The 14,494-nt window shown below is 54.8% G+C and overlaps 7 non-coding genes across 7 annotated transcripts; all 7 read left to right on the top strand.

Moving 5' to 3' along the window:
* The first annotated feature begins 1,872 nt into the window (after positions 1-1,872).
* Positions 1,873-1,964, top strand: LOC130706953 (small nucleolar RNA SNORD116). The gene has a single exon (XR_009006984.1). It is a non-coding gene; the product is annotated as a small nucleolar RNA SNORD116 (small nucleolar RNA).
* A 2,447-nt stretch (positions 1,965-4,411) lies between these two features.
* LOC130706964 (small nucleolar RNA SNORD116) lies at positions 4,412-4,504 on the top strand. Its single transcript, XR_009006995.1, has one exon. It is a non-coding gene; the product is annotated as a small nucleolar RNA SNORD116 (small nucleolar RNA).
* A 388-nt stretch (positions 4,505-4,892) lies between these two features.
* Positions 4,893-4,984, top strand: LOC130706954 (small nucleolar RNA SNORD116). Its single transcript, XR_009006985.1, has one exon. It is a non-coding gene; the product is annotated as a small nucleolar RNA SNORD116 (small nucleolar RNA).
* Positions 4,985-7,393: 2,409 nt separating this feature from the next.
* Positions 7,394-7,485, top strand: LOC130706966 (small nucleolar RNA SNORD116). Its single transcript, XR_009006997.1, has one exon. It is a non-coding gene; the product is annotated as a small nucleolar RNA SNORD116 (small nucleolar RNA).
* A 2,447-nt stretch (positions 7,486-9,932) lies between these two features.
* Positions 9,933-10,025, top strand: LOC130706963 (small nucleolar RNA SNORD116). Its single transcript, XR_009006994.1, has one exon. It is a non-coding gene; the product is annotated as a small nucleolar RNA SNORD116 (small nucleolar RNA).
* A 388-nt stretch (positions 10,026-10,413) lies between these two features.
* Positions 10,414-10,505, top strand: LOC114237574 (small nucleolar RNA SNORD116). Its single transcript, XR_003623106.2, has one exon. It is a non-coding gene; the product is annotated as a small nucleolar RNA SNORD116 (small nucleolar RNA).
* A 2,409-nt stretch (positions 10,506-12,914) lies between these two features.
* LOC130706956 (small nucleolar RNA SNORD116) lies at positions 12,915-13,006 on the top strand. Its single transcript, XR_009006987.1, has one exon. It is a non-coding gene; the product is annotated as a small nucleolar RNA SNORD116 (small nucleolar RNA).
* The last annotated feature ends 1,488 nt before the right edge of the window (positions 13,007-14,494 follow it).

Genomic DNA, 14,494 nt, shown 5'->3' with positions numbered 1-14,494 from the left:
AAATGCCTTAGGCAAATCCAGGGGATATCAAGCTACTTAGGTGAGGGGTGGATTCGTTTGGATCCTGGTGGAGAGAGGAAGGCAAGGCGAGCGGGAAATACACGTGAGAGTGTTGGCTAAGCCCAAAGGCTTACTGTTGGGTGGATAGATGGTCGGTGGACATAGGGTTCCCGGAACTCTTTTGGGATATCTTCAGGAGCATTTGGAGTCCCGTGTAGAGAAGGAATACAGGTGCACATTCGTGGACCATGCCAACCTTTTCCTCTCCTTTCTCAATTGCTTCACGGCGGATCCTTGTTCCAGCGAATGGTGCCTTCACGGCACAGGATGGTGTCTTCTCACTGGGACCGATTTGGAGCCGTTGGGATGTTTTGTCCCTGTGTGGCCTCATTGCCCCTATGTTGAGGATGTTAAGGTGTTCCTTAGGACAGCCCAGCGTCACTGCTATACCAGGTCGGCATAGCATTCCCTGAGGTTTGGCGCTCTTCCCGGAGGTCTTTGGGCCCAACCATGCAGAAAGAAGGGAGTTGGCTGCCAAGGAAACGCTACAGGTTTAAGGGCTGGAGTGAATGTGTGCTGCCGGGGTCATTTTGTCCTGCCACCTTCTGCTGCTGTGAGCCTGTGATCTCCAGCGGGCATGGCTTCAAGCCAGAGAAGTCACGCCGGTTCAAGGGTGCAGGATGTTGGATGCGTTCTCTCATTGCACGGCTGTGGGTGACACGTTGGTTCTGGAGGACCTGGGTCTCATGGTTTCTCCAAGGTCTTGTCCTTGAAGGGAAGAATGCAAATGTGCAAGGTGCTACGGTAAGTTACCCAGTTGCTGCAAGGGTTTGGCCCGCCACTTTGGGCATTGGAATGGCTCCCTTGCCATTAGCTTTGGTTGCGGTCCTAGGGAAGTTCCTCTGACTTGGCAGGAGATGAGGAAGTATACCTGCTGGTGAGTCTCCCTTGATCAGTCCAGGGGTTCCTCAGGTGCCCTTTTTCATGGGTCCCTACGCGCCGCTTTTGATGGTGGACGTCATATTCGGCCAAAGGCCCTTCCCTTATGGAAGATCTCTCCCCTTGAGAGCGTGTCCACTGTGTTTAATCATAAGTGCCAAAGGCGTGTTTGTTCCCATAGAGGGCACTTGCTCTTAGGCTGAGGGGGCCCTGTTGTCCTGAGGGTGTCTCAGGGGAACAGGAAGACATCCTTTTGCTATGATGGAGGGCAGATGGCTCAGGAGAGGAATTTCATGGTCCGAGAACAGGGGGTTCTTGGTCAGCGGCACTCTTTGTCCTGATGGCCGCACGCTCTGAAGCCGCCTGTGACACAATGCTTTCACGTTTGGCTGTGGACACACAGGCAAGATGGACAGCAAATGAAATGTTGAGGAGAGATAGAACACACATCGCTGGGTGGTTTCGCCCTTTCCCTCGGTGCGCACGTGCACCCTCCTCAAGCATGTGTGTGTTCTCTCACCCCGAGCCAGGTGGAATGCCAGGGAAGGAATGCCAGCAGCAGCCTGGGGCCATCCGTATAATCCCTGATACCCGTTGAAGTGAGGACGGTGTGGCAAGGCGAGGCCAGGCGAAGGAGTCTCGGAGGGGTGTTGGCGTGCATTCCATGAGGATCCTGCTTTAACCCTTGTTGCGGTAAGCGACACTTCTTTGCTAAACCTAAAGGTTTGGCGACAGGAACGTGTGCACCGGGGCTACACCCTCACCTTCTGGTCTTTTCTCGGGGAACACGAGCTTTGATGCCCTGAGAACTGGCTGCATTTCCTGACCCATGGCTCGGCTCTGGCCACTTCTGTACGCTGATATGATTCAGCTCGCTGGCCGTCCCGTGGTGGAATCTGCAACTTTGCATGTCCACCGTTCGAGCATGTGCTTGGATCGATGATGATTCCCACAAATGCATTCCTTGGAAATCTGAACAAAATGAGTGAGAAATCCCTACCGTCTCCTCGTTGGAACTGAGGTCCAGCACGTGGCTCCCAAAAGGAAAGTAGGGAGAGGTTCACGTTGCATTTGTGGTCGTGGGTGTCCACAGCCACGTTGTTCAAGTTGAGGGTTGTGGTCATCTCATGGGGAGAAGAGCCATTGGGAAAGGAGCCTGGGATGCCAATCCAGGTGGGAAGGCTTGGGACAGCGTGCCGTCTCTGGGTTCCTTAATCTAGCCAGGACTGCTGTCCCCTGCCACGGTTCAGCATGCAGGTAGGAGAGGAAGCGTGAGCCATTGCTGGTTCTGCCGCCTGCACTTGGGTTCTACAGGCTGCCCCCACCTGCTGGTCATTGCCTTGTGGCCTCAAAGAAACTGACGTTTGTAGGCTCAGGGTCAGAAGAGGAATCCAGGCCTAGTGCAGGCTTCTTTGTCATGTTCTGCGTGGGAGACCAGATGCAGTTTAGGTTTCTCCTGATGAGGGGAGAAATCAAATGGGTCACTGTTCCTGGGAGTTTGGCCAATCTGATGGCTCCTCCTCGGGTTGTGTCCTGCTTGTGCGTGCTGTGTGAAGGGGCTGAAAAATGCCTTAGTCAGACTTGGTCACGGCAAGCTTCTTTGGTGAGGGGTGGCACTGGCATCTTGCCGTGACACGTTGGGATCCCGGTGGAGAGAGAGTAAGGCAAGGCGAGTGAAAGAGACACGTGAGATGGCTGGCTAAGCCCACAGGTTTACTGGTGGGTGGATACATCGACGGTGGCCATGGGGTTCCCAGAACACATTTGGGATTCCCTCAGGAGCATCTGGAGGCACGTGTAGGGAGGGAATACGGGAGCACAGTTGTGGACTGTCCCGCCTCTTTCCTCTCCTTGGTCGATTTGCTTCATGGCGGGTCCTTGTGCCAGTGAATGGTTGCCTTCATGGCACAGTATGGTGTCTTCTCATGGGGGCCGATTTGGAGGCCTTGGGGTGTTTTGTCCCTGTCTGGCCACGTTCCCCCTGTGTTGAAGATGTGAAGGTGTTCCTGAGGACAGCCAAGCATCGTTTCTATACCTGGCCCTCATAGCGTTCCCTGAGGATTGGAGCTGTACCCGGAGGTCATTGGGCGCAACCATGCAGAAACAAGGGAGTCGGCTGCCAAGGAAAGGCTACAGGTTTAAGGGCAGGAGAGGATGTGTGGTGTGGGTGTCATTTTTCCTGCCACCGCTGGTACACCGAGACTGTGGTATCCGGCGAGCCTGGCCAACGGAGAGACAAGTCATACCAGTTCAAGTGTCTAGGCTGTTGTCTGGGTTCTGTCGTTGCATGGCTGTGGGTAACAAGTGGCTTGTAGAGGACCTGGGCCCCAGGGTTTCCCCAATGTCACGTCACTGATGGGCCCAGAGTGTGAAAGTACCAGACACCACTGCAAGTTACACAATTGCTGCAAGGGTTTGCCCCGCCACATTGGGCGTCGGAATGATTCCCATGCCATTAGCTTTGTGTGTGGGCCAAGGGTAGGTTGCCAGTCTTGGCAGCAGGCCAGGAAGTATGGCTGCAGGTGAATCTCCATTGTTCAGTCCAGGAGTTCCTCTGGTGCGTTTTGTCACCGGTCCCTACAAGCTGCTTTTGTTGGAGGTCGTCCCATTTGGCCAAGGGCCGTTCCCTTGTGGAAGATCTCAGGGATCACATTTCCCCTTGAGGGTGAGTCCATTGTGTGGAAGCGTATGCACCAGGATTGGTTTGGTTCTCCAGAGGGCAGTGGCTCTTCCGCTGAGTAATCCCAGTTCCCCTGAGGGTGTCTCAGCGGTTCAGGATGACATCCCTATGCTGTGTCGGCGGGGAGGTGGCTCAGGCGGGGAAGTTCAAGGCCCATACCAGGGGGTTGATGGACGGCCCTGCTCTTTGTGCTGATGCCCGTGTGCTCTGAAGGCATCTGTGCCACGATGCATTCACGTTTGGCTGTGGACACACAGACATGATGGGCTGCAAATTAAATGTTGAGGGGAGATATAGTGCACATCGCTGGGCGGTATCACCCTTTGCCTCTGTGTGCCCCTTCACTTTTCTCAAACATCCCTGTGTTCTGTCACCCTGAGGCAGGTGGTGGAGTGCCAGGGAACAAACACCTGCAGCAGCATGTGGCCCTCTGTATAGTCCGTGACACCTGGCGAGGTGAGGACAGTGTGGCAAGGTGAGGCAAGGCGAGGCGAAAGAGTGTCAGAGTGGTTTTGGCGTGAAGTCCTTTAGTATCCTAGTAGCAACCTTGTGGTGGTGAGCGGAATTTCTTTGCAGAAACCTAGATGTTTGGCCACGGGGACTTGTGCACTGAGACTACACCCTCACCTTCTTGGCTCTTCCAGGGGCACCCCAGATATGATGCCATGATCCTTAGATCCATTTGCAGCCCCGTGGGTCGGCTCTGGCCGCTCCTGACTGCTGACATGCTTGAGATCGGTGGCTGCCCCGTGGTGGAGCCTGCGACTTTGAACGTGCAGCCTTTGAGCAGGTGGATTGATGATGACTCCCATAAATGCACTGCTTGGAACTCTGAACAAATGAATGGGTCTCAGGTTTCTCCGCGGTCATGTCACTGACGGGCCCGGGGGCGAAAATAGAAGGCGCCAGGGCAAGTAACCCAGTTGCTGCAAGGGTTTGCCCTGCCAGTTTGGGCATTGGAATATCTCCAATGCCAATAGATTTCTGTGTGATCGAAGGGCATCGCCTCTGGCTGGACAAGGTTCCTGGTAGAAACCTTGTGGGGGTAAACGGAACTTCTTTGAAGAAACATAGATGTTTGGCCACGGAGACTTGTGCCGCGAGACTACACCGTCACATTCTGAGCTCTTCCTGGGGCACCCGAGCTCCGATGCCCTGAGACTTGGGTGCACTTCCTGCCCCGTGGCTCGAGTCTGGCCGCTCCCTACTGCTGAGAGGATTGAGCTTGCTGACAGTCCGCGACTTTGCATGTCCAGCCTTTGAGCAGGAGCGTGGATCAGTGATGACTCCCATAAATGCATTCCTTGGAAATCTAAACAAAATGAATGAGCAATACCTACCGTCTTCTCATCCTAACTGAGATCCAGCACGTGGCTCCTAAAGGAAAATTAGGAAGAGGTCCATGTTGCATTTGCTACTGTGGGCGTGCGCAGCAACATTGTTCAAGTTGAGGGTGGCGGGCTCCTCGTGCAGAAAGAGCCATGTGGAAAGGAGCCTGGGATGTCCATCTACATGGGAGGGCTAAGGACAACTTGACGTCTCTGGGCACCTGAGTCTAGCCAGAACTGCTATCCCCTGCCGTGGTCAGCGTGCGGGTGCGAAAGGAAGCGTGAGCCACTGGTACTCCTCTGGCTTGCCATTGAGGTCTACAGGCCACCCTCAAGCTCAGGCCGTTGCCTTGTTCCCGCAAGGAAACAGAAGTCTCTGCACTCAGGGTCAGAGAAGGAGTCCTGGCCAGGCCAGGCCTCTATGTCCTGTTCAGCTTGGGAGGTGGGATATAGTTTAGGTTTGCCCTGATGGTCGGGGGAAATGAAATGGGCCACTGTCCCCGGGATTTGGGCGACGCTGATGGCGCCTCCTTGGGTTGTGTCCTGCTTGTGTGTTGTGTGTGGAGAGGTTGGAAAATGCCTTAGGCAAATCCAGGGGATATCAAGCTACTTAGGTGAGGGGTGGATTCGTTTGGATCCTGGTGGAGAGAGGAAGGCAAGGCGAGCGGGAAATACACGTGAGAGTGTTGGCTAAGCCCACAGGCTTACTGTTGGGTGGATAGATGGTCGGTGGACATAGGGTTCCCGGAACTCTTTTGGGATATCTTCAGGAGCATTTGGAGTCCCGTGTAGAGAAGGAATACAGGTGCACATTCGTGGACCATGCCAACCTTTTCCTCTCCTTTCTCAATTGCTTCACGGCGGATCCTTGTTCCAGCGAATGGTGCCTTCACGGCACAGGATGGTGTCTTCTCACTGGGACCGATTTGGAGCCGTTGGGATGTTTTGTCCCTGTGTGGCCTCATTGCCCCTATGTTGAGGATGTTAAGGTGTTCCTTAGGACAGCCCAGCGTCACTGCTATACCAGGTCGGCATAGCATTCCCTGAGGTTTGGCGCTCTTCCCGGAGGTCTTTGGGCCCAACCATGCAGAAAGAAGGGAGTTGGCTGCCAAGGAAACGCTACAGGTTTAAGGGCTGGAGTGAATGTGTGCTGCCGGGGTCATTTTGTCCTGCCACCTTCTGCTGCTGTGAGCCTGTGATCTCCAGCGGGCATGGCTTCAAGCCAGAGAAGTCACGCCGGTTCAAGGGTGCAGGATGTTGGATGCGTTCTCTCATTGCACGGCTGTGGGTGACACGTTGGTTCTGGAGGACCTGGGTCTCATGGTTTCTCCAAGGTCTTGTCCTTGAAGGGAAGAATGCAAATGTGCAAGGTGCTACGGTAAGTTACCCAGTTGCTGCAAGGGTTTGGCCCGCCACTTTGGGCATTGGAATGGCTCCCTTGCCATTAGCTTTGGTTGCGGTCCTAGGGAAGTTCCTCTGACTTGGCAGGAGATGAGGAAGTATACCTGCTGGTGAGTCTCCCTTGATCAGTCCAGGGGTTCCTCAGGTGCCCTTTTTCATGGGTCCCTACGCGCCGCTTTTGATGGTGGACGTCATATTCGGCCAAGGGCCCTTCCCTTATGGAAGATCTCTCCCCTTGAGAGCGTGTCCACTGTGTTTAATCATAAGTGCCAAAGGCGTGTTTGTTCCCATAGAGGGCACTTGCTCTTAGGCTGAGGGGGCCCTGTTGTCCTGAGGGTGTCTCAGGGGAACAGGAAGACATCCTTTTGCTATGATGGAGGGCAGATGGCTCAGGAGAGGAATTTCATGGTCCGAGAACAGGGGGTTCTTGGTCAGCGGCACTCTTTGTCCTGATGGCCGCACGCTCTGAAGCCGCCTGTGACACAATGCTTTCACGTTTGGCTGTGGACACACAGGCAAGATGGACAGCAAATGAAATGTTGAGGAGAGATAGAACACACATCGCTGGGTGGTTTCGCCCTTTCCCTCGGTGCGCACGTGCACCCTCCTCAAGCATGTGTGTGTTCTCTCACCCCGAGCCAGGTGGAATGCCAGGGAAGGAATGCCAGCAGCAGCCTGGGGCCATCCGTATAATCCCTGATACCCGTTGAAGTGAGGACGGTGTGGCAAGGCGAGGCCAGGCGAAGGAGTCTCGGAGGGGTGTTGGCGTGCATTCCATGAGGATCCTGCTTTAACCCTTGTTGCGGTAAGCGACACTTCTTTGCTAAACCTAAAGGTTTGGCGACAGGAACGTGTGCACCGGGGCTACACCCTCACCTTCTGGTCTTTTCTCGGGGAACACGAGCTTTGATGCCCTGAGAACTGGCTGCATTTCCTGACCCATGGCTCGGCTCTGGCCACTTCTGTACGCTGATATGATTCAGCTCGCTGGCCGTCCCGTGGTGGAATCTGCAACTTTGCATGTCCACCGTTCGAGCATGTGCTTGGATCGATGATGACTCCCACAAATGCATTCCTTGGAAATCTGAACAAAATGAGTGAGAAATCCCTACCGTCTCCTCGTTGGAACTGAGGTCCAGCACGTGGCTCCCAAAAGGAAAGTAGGGAGAGGTTCACGTTGCATTTGTGGTCGTGGGTGTCCACAGCCACGTTGTTCAAGTTGAGGGTTGTGGTCATCTCATGGGGAGAAGAGCCATTGGGAAAGGAGCCTGGGATGCCAATCCAGGTGGGAAGGCTTGGGACAGCGTGCCGTCTCTGGGTTCCTTAATCTAGCCAGGACTGCTGTCCCCTGCCACGGTTCAGCATGCAGGTAGGAGAGGAAGCGTGAGCCATTGCTGGTTCTGCCGCCTGCACTTGGGTTCTACAGGCTGCCCCCACCTGCTGGTCATTGCCTTGTGGCCTCAAAGAAACTGACGTTTGTAGGCTCAGGGTCAGAAGAGGAATCCAGGCCTAGTGCAGGCTTCTTTGTCATGTTCTGCGTGGGAGACCAGATGCAGTTTAGGTTTCTCCTGATGAGGGGAGAAATCAAATGGGTCACTGTTCCTGGGAGTTTGGCCAATCTGATGGCTCCTCCTCGGGTTGTGTCCTGCTTGTGCGTGCTGTGTGAAGGGGCTGAAAAATGCCTTAGTCAGACTTGGTCACGGCAAGCTTCTTTGGTGAGGGGTGGCACTGGCATCTTGCCGTGACACGTTGGGATCCCGGTGGAGAGAGAGTAAGGCAAGGCGAGTGAAAGAGACACGTGAGATGGCTGGCTAAGCCCACAGGTTTACTGGTGGGTGGATACATCGACGGTGGCCATGGGGTTCCCAGAACACATTTGGGATTCCCTCAGGAGCATCTGGAGGCACGTGTAGGGAGGGAATACGGGAGCACAGTTGTGGACTGTCCCGCCTCTTTCCTCTCCTTGGTCGATTTGCTTCATGGCGGGTCCTTGTGCCAGTGAATGGTTGCCTTCATGGCACAGTATGGTGTCTTCTCATGGGGGCCGATTTGGAGGCCTTGGGGTGTTTTGTCCCTGTCTGGCCACGTTCCCCCTGTGTTGAAGATGTGAAGGTGTTCCTGAGGACAGCCAAGCATCGTTTCTATACCTGGCCCTCATAGCGTTCCCTGAGGATTGGAGCTGTACCCGGAGGTCATTGGGCGCAACCATGCAGAAACAAGGGAGTCGGCTGCCAAGGAAAGGCTACAGGTTTAAGGGCAGGAGAGGATGTGTGGTGTGGGTGTCATTTTTCCTGCCACCGCTGGTACACCGAGACTGTGGTATCCGGCGAGCCTGGCCAACGGAGAGACAAGTCATACCAGTTCAAGTGTCTAGGCTGTTGTCTGGGTTCTGTCGTTGCATGGCTGTGGGTAACAAGTGGCTTGTAGAGGACCTGGGCCCCAGGGTTTCCCCAATGTCACGTCACTGATGGGCCCAGAGTGTGAAACTACCAGACACCACTGCAAGTTACACAATTGCTGCAAGGGTTTGCCCCGCCACATTGGGCGTCGGAATGATTCCCATGCCATTAGCTTTGTGTGTGGGCCAAGGGTAGGTTGCCAGTCTTGGCAGCAGGCCAGGAAGTATGGCTGCAGGTGAATCTCCATTGTTCAGTCCAGGAGTTCCTCTGGTGCGTTTTGTCACCGGTCCCTACAAGCTGCTTTTGTTGGAGGTCGTCCCATTTGGCCAAGGGCCGTTCCCTTGTGGAAGATCTCAGGGATCACATTTCCCCTTGAGGGTGAGTCCATTGTGTGGAAGCGTATGCACCAGGATTGGTTTGGTTCTCCAGAGGGCAGTGGCTCTTCCGCTGAGTAATCCCAGTTCCCCTGAGGGTGTCTCAGCGGTTCAGGATGACATCCCTATGCTGTGTCGGCGGGGAGGTGGCTCAGGCGGGGAAGTTCAAGGCCCATACCAGGGGGTTGATGGACGGCCCTGCTCTTTGTGCTGATGCCCGTGTGCTCTGAAGGCATCTGTGCCACGATGCATTCACGTTTGGCTGTGGACACACAGACATGATGGGCTGCAAATTAAATGTTGAGGGGAGATATAGTGCACATCGCTGGGCGGTATCACCCTTTGCCTCTGTGTGCCCCTTCACTTTTCTCAAACATCCCTGTGTTCTGTCACCCTGAGGCAGGTGGTGGAGTGCCAGGGAACAAACACCTGCAGCAGCATGTGGCCCTCTGTATAGTCCGTGACACCTGGCGAGGTGAGGACAGTGTGGCAAGGTGAGGCAAGGCGAGGCGAAAGAGTGTCAGAGTGGTTTTGGCGTGAAGTCCTTTAGTATCCTAGTAGCAACCTTGTGGTGGTGAGCGGAATTTCTTTGCAGAAACCTAGATGTTTGGCCACGGGGACTTGTGCACTGAGACTACACCCTCACCTTCTTGGCTCTTCCAGGGGCACCCCAGATATGATGCCATGATCCTTAGATCCATTTGCAGCCCCGTGGGTCGGCTCTGGCCGCTCCTGACTGCTGACATGCTTGAGATCGGTGGCTGCCCCGTGGTGGAGCCTGCGACTTTGAACGTGCAGCCTTTGAGCAGGTGGATTGATGATGACTCCCATAAATGCACTGCTTGGAACTCTGAACAAATGAATGGGTCTCAGGTTTCTCCGCGGTCATGTCACTGACGGGCCCGGGGGCGAAAATAGAAGGCGCCAGGGCAAGTAACCCAGTTGCTGCAAGGGTTTGCCCTGCCAGTTTGGGCATTGGAATATCTCCAATGCCAATAGATTTCTGTGTGATCGAAGGGCATCGCCTCTGGCTGGACAAGGTTCCTGGTAGAAACCTTGTGGGGGTAAACGGAACTTCTTTGAAGAAACATAGATGTTTGGCCACGGAGACTTGTGCCGCGAGACTACACCGTCACATTCTGAGCTCTTCCTGGGGCACCCGAGCTCCGATGCCCTGAGACTTGGGTGCACTTCCTGCCCCGTGGCTCGAGTCTGGCCGCTCCCTACTGCTGAGAGGATTGAGCTTGCTGACAGTCCGCGACTTTGCATGTCCAGCCTTTGAGCAGGAGCGTGGATCAGTGATGACTCCCATAAATGCATTCCTTGGAAATCTAAACAAAATGAATGAGCAATACCTACCGTCTTCTCATCCTAACTGAGATCCAGCACGTGGCTCCTAAAGGAAAATTAGGAAGAGGTCCATGTTGCATTTGCTACTGTGGGCGTGCGCAGCAACATTGTTCAAGTTGAGGGTGGCGGGCTCCTCGTGCAGAAAGAGCCATGTGGAAAGGAGCCTGGGATGTCCATCTACATGGGAGGGCTAAGGACAACTTGACGTCTCTGGGCACCTGAGTCTAGCCAGAACTGCTATCCCCTGCCGTGGTCAGCGTGCGGGTGCGAAAGGAAGCGTGAGCCACTGGTACTCCTCTGGCTTGCCATTGAGGTCTACAGGCCACCCTCAAGCTCAGGCCGTTGCCTTGTTCCCGCAAGGAAACAGAAGTCTCTGCACTCAGGGTCAGAGAAGGAGTCCTGGCCAGGCCAGGCCTCTATGTCCTGTTCAGCTTGGGAGGTGGGATATAGTTTAGGTTTGCCCTGATGGTCGGGGGAAATGAAATGGGCCACTGTCCCCGGGATTTGGGCGACGCTGATGGCGCCTCCTTGGGTTGTGTCCTGCTTGTGTGTTGTGTGGGGAGAGGTTGGAAAATGCCTTAGGCAAATCCAGGGGATATCAAGCTACTTAGGTGAGGGGTGGATTCGTTTGGATCCTGGTGGAGAGAGGAAGGCAAGGCGAGCGGGAAATACACGTGAGAGTGTTGGCTAAGCCCACAGGCTTACTGTTGGGTGGATAGATGGTCGGTGGACATAGGGTTCCCGGAACTCTTTTGGGATATCTTCAGGAGCATTTGGAGTCCCGTGTAGAGAAGGAATACAGGTGCACATTCGTGGACCATGCCAACCTTTTCCTCTCCTTTCTCAATTGCTTCACGGCGGATCCTTGTTCCAGCGAATGGTGCCTTCACGGCACAGGATGGTGTCTTCTCACTGGGACCGATTTGGAGCCGTTGGGATGTTTTGTCCCTGTGTGGCCTCATTGCCCCTATGTTGAGGATGTTAAGGTGTTCCTTAGGACAGCCCAGCGTCACTGCTATACCAGGTCGGCATAGCATTCCCTGAGGTTTGGCGCTCTTCCCGGAGGTCTTTGGGCCCAACCATGCAGAAAGAAGGGAGTTGGCTGCCAAGGAAACGCTACAGGTTTAAGGGCTGGAGTGAATGTGTGCTGCCGGGGTCATTTTGTCCTGCCACCTTCTGCTGCTGTGAGCCTGTGATCTCCAGCGGGCATGGCTTCAAGCCAGAGAAGTCACGCCGGTTCAAGGGTGCAGGATGTTGGATGCGTTCTCTCATTGCACGGCTGTGGGTGACACGTTGGTTCTGGAGGACCTGGGTCTCATGGTTTCTCCAAGGTCTTGTCCTTGAAGGGAAGAATGCAAATGTGCAAGGTGCTACGGTAAGTTACCCAGTTGCTGCAAGGGTTTGGCCCGCCACTTTGGGCATTGGAATGGCTCCCTTGCCATTAGCTTTGGTTGCGGTCCTAGGGAAGTTCCTCTGACTTGGCAGGAGATGAGGAAGTATACCTGCTGGTGAGTCTCCCTTGATCAGTCCAGGGGTTCCTCAGGTGCCCTTTTTCATGGGTCCCTACGCGCCGCTTTTGATGGTGGACGTCATATTCGGCCAAGGGCCCTTCCCTTATGGAAGATCTCTCCCCTTGAGAGCGTGTCCACTGTGTTTAATCATAAGTGCCAAAGGCGTGTTTGTTCCCATAGAGGGCACTTGCTCTTAGGCTGAGGGGGCCCTGTTGTCCTGAGGGTGTCTCAGGGGAACAGGAAGACATCCTTTTGCTATGATGGAGGGCAGATGGCTCAGGAGAGGAATTTCATGGTCCGAGAACAGGGGGTTCTTGGTCAGCGGCACTCTTTGTCCTGATGGCCGCACGCTCTGAAGCCGCCTGTGACACAATGCTTTCACGTTTGGCTGTGGACACACAGGCAAGATGGACAGCAAATGAAATGTTGAGGAGAGATAGAACACACATCGCTGGGTGGTTTCGCCCTTTCCCTCGGTGCGCACGTGCACCCTCCTCAAGCATGTGTGTGTTCTCTCACCCCGAGCCAGGTGGAATGCCAGGGAAGGAATGCCAGCAGCAGCCTGGGGCCATCCGTATAATCCCTGATACCCGTTGAAGTGAGGACGGTGTGGCAAGGCGAGGCCAGGCGAAGGAGTCTCGGAGGGGTGTTGGCGTGCATTCCATGAGGATCCTGCTTTAACCCTTGTTGCGGTAAGCGACACTTCTTTGCTAAACCTAAAGGTTTGGCGACAGGAACGTGTGCACCGGGGCTACACCCTCACCTTCTGGTCTTTTCTCGGGGAACACGAGCTTTGATGCCCTGAGAACTGGCTGCATTTCCTGACCCATGGCTCGGCTCTGGCCACTTCTGTACGCTGATATGATTCAGCTCGCTGGCCGTCCCGTGGTGGAATCTGCAACTTTGCATGTCCACCGTTCGAGCATGTGCTTGGATCGATGATGACTCCCACAAATGCATTCCTTGGAAATCTGAACAAAATGAGTGAGAAATCCCTACCGTCTCCTCGTTGGAACTGAGGTCCAGCACGTGGCTCCCAAAAGGAAAGTAGGGAGAGGTTCACGTTGCATTTGCGGTCGTGGGTGTCCACAGCCACGTTGTTCAAGTTGAGGGTTGTGGTCATCTCATGGGGAGAAGAGCCATTGGGAAAGGAGCCTGGGATGCCAATGCAGGTGGGAAGGCTTGGGACAGCGTGCCGTCTCTGGGTTCCTTGATCTAGCCAGGACTGCTGTCCCCTGCCACGGTTTAGGATGCAGGTAGGAGAGGAAGCATGAGCCATTGATGGTTCTGCCGCCTGCACTTGTTTTCTACAGGCTGCCCCCACCTGCTGGTCATTGCCTTGTGGCCTCAAAGAAACTGACGTTTGTAGGCTCAGGGTCAGAAGAGGATTCCAGGCCTAGGGCAGGCTTCTTTGTCATGTTCTGCGTGGGAGACCAGATGCAGTTTAGGTTTCTCCTGATGAGGGGAGAAATCAAATGGGTCACTGTTCCTGGGAGTTTGGCCAATCTGATGGCTCCTCCTCAGGTTGTGTCCTGCTTGTGCGTGCTGTGTGAAGGGGCTGAAAAATGCCTTAGTCAGACTTGGTCACGGCAAGCTTCTTTGGTGAGGGGTGGCTCTGGCATCTTGCCGTGACACGTTGGGATCCTGGTGGAGAGAGAGTAAGGCAAGGCGTGTGAAAGAGACACGTGAGATGGCTGGCTAAGCCCACCGGTTTATTGGTGGGTGGATACATCGACGGTGGCCATGGGGTTCCCAGAACACATTTGGGATTCCCTCAGGAGCATCTGGAGGCACGTGTAGGGAGGGAATACGGGAGCACAGTTGTGGACTGTCCCGCCTCTTTCCTCTCCTTGGTCGATTTGCTTCATGGCGGGTCCTTGTGCCAGTGAATGGTTGCCTTCATGGCACAGTATGGTGTCTTCTCATGGGGGCCGATTTGGAGGCCTTGGGGTGTTTTGTCCCTGTCTGGCCACGTTCCCCCTGTGTTGAAGATGTGAAGGTGTTCCTGAGGACAGCCAAGCATCGTTTCTATACCTGGCCGTCATAGCGTTCCCTGAGGATTGGAGCTGTACCCGGAGGTCATTGGGCGCAACCATGCAGAGACAAGGGAGTCGGCTGCCAAGGAAAGGCTACAGGTTTAAGGGCAGGAGAGGATGTGTGGTGTGGGTGTCATTTTTCCTGCCACCGCTGGTACACCGAGACTGTGGTATCCGGCGAGCCTGGCCAAAGGGGAGACAAGTCATACCAGTTCAAGTGTCTAGGCTGTTGTCTGGGTTCTGTCGTTGCATGGCTGTGGGTAACAAGTGGCTTGTAGAGGACCTGGGCCCCAGGGTTTCCCCAATGTCACGTCACTGATGGGCCCAGAGTGTGAAAGTACCAGACACCACTGCAAGTTACACAATTGCTGCAAGGGTTTGCCCCGCCACATTGGGCGTCAGAATGATTCCCATGCCATTAGCTTTGTGTGTGGGCCAAGGGTAGGTTGCCAGTCTTGGCAGCAGGCCAGGAAGTA

The sequence above is a fragment of the Balaenoptera acutorostrata genome, unplaced genomic scaffold, assembly GCF_949987535.1.
Source record: "Balaenoptera acutorostrata unplaced genomic scaffold, mBalAcu1.1 scaffold_1214, whole genome shotgun sequence".
NCBI classification, from domain to species: Eukaryota; Metazoa; Chordata; class Mammalia; order Artiodactyla; family Balaenopteridae; genus Balaenoptera; species Balaenoptera acutorostrata.
This window is presented reverse-complemented; position numbering and strand designations above follow the sequence as displayed.